This window comes from Procambarus clarkii, chromosome 42 (genome assembly GCF_040958095.1).
Source record: "Procambarus clarkii isolate CNS0578487 chromosome 42, FALCON_Pclarkii_2.0, whole genome shotgun sequence".
In the NCBI taxonomy this organism is placed as follows: Eukaryota; Metazoa; Arthropoda; class Malacostraca; order Decapoda; family Cambaridae; genus Procambarus; species Procambarus clarkii.
Window position 1 is genome coordinate 30360247 of NC_091191.1, and position 1759 is coordinate 30362005.

Sequence of the window (1759 nt, forward strand, 5' to 3'; positions counted from 1 at the left end):
ATGGGTACCATCGAGCAAAAAGTCTTAGTCGACATGAACTTGAAACCGGCCATATACTGCAGGTATGTTGACGACATTTTTACACAGGTACCTGATGTCAGACATCTGCAGGAGCTGAAGGAGGCATTTGAGCAGAGTTCCGTGCTGCGTTTCACTTACGAGACGGAAAAGGATGGGAAGCTGCCTTTTCTAGATGTAACAGTCATGGAAAAGGGCGGAGGTTTCCACACTGCAGTCTACACAAAGGAAACAAACATAGGAATGTGCCTAAATGCCAACAGCGACTGCCCTGATAGGTACAAGAGGAGTGTTGTTAACGCATACGTCGACCGTGCTCTCAGCCACAGCTCAGAATGGAAGCAAGTCGACGAAGAACTCTGTAGGGTAAGGCAGGTTCTAGTCAATAACGGCTTCTCCAATGGTTTCATCGAAGACATCATAAGAAGGAAAGTGAAAAGCCATGCAACCTCTGAAGAGACAACTAACACAACACCTATACCCCCTATTAGACTATTTTACAGGAACTTCTTTTCCACAGCTCATAAAACAGAGGAAAGGGTCCTGAAAGATATTGTTAATAGAAACGTTATCCCTACAGACAAAAATCAGAGGATACAACTGACGATTTACTATAAAACCAGAAAAACGGCCAGCCTACTCATGAGAAACTCTCCAGACACGAAACAGAACGCTTTAAAAGAGACTAACGTCGTCTATGCCTTCAAATGCCCACTTGGGGACTGTAAGCTCCAAAAAACCCAGTATATAGGCAAGACAACAACATCTCTTTCTAGGCGTTTAACGATGCATAAACAACAGGGCTCCATTAAGGAACATATAATCTCTTCCCATAACCAAACCATCGCCAGAGAAATCCTAGTAAACAACACAGAAATCATCGATAGATACAGCGATAGCAGGCGGCTTGACGTTTGCGAGGCACTACACATCAAGAAGTCAACACCAGCAATCAACAGCCAATTATTGCACAACTATATTCTACCCACCTCAAGACTCCGCTCCAATATAGAAGCATCAAGAAATATGGACCAATAGGCTTTCTACAAACACTTCTATTCAATATCCATTGTTTCGTGTTCTGTCTTGTGTTGATACTTTTAATACCCTATTAATATCCTCTAATGCCACATCATCCTTCCCACCTCACTCAAATGTAATGCCACATCACCCTTCCCACCTCACTCAAAAGTAGATATAAAATCAGGGAAATGCAAGTTCTAATCAGTTGTGTATTTGTGAAGTCTTTGAAAATGTAATAAGTTTTACGAAACGCGCCCGTGTCGCGTCAGACTAGAAATAAAAATGAATTTTGGAGAAGTGATTTTTGATTTACCTCCAACAGTGAAGCATAATGTACGAAAGATTGAGAAAATTCGTGTTAGAATTATTAATCTTACTTTTTCGGTCATATTTAATAAAATATGTCTACAGGAAAGACTGCTACCAAAATATACTAATATATATATATATATATATATATATATATATATATATATATATATATATATATATATATATATATATATATATATATATATATATAGATATAGATATATATATATATATATATATATATATATATATATATATATATATATATATATATATATATATATATAAACTTGCTCCCTTAGGTGGAGCCTCCCTTAGGGGAGCCGGTCGGCGGAGCGGACAGCACGCGGGACTTGTGATCCTGTGGTTCTGGGTTCGATCCCAGCCGCTGGCGAGAAACAATGGG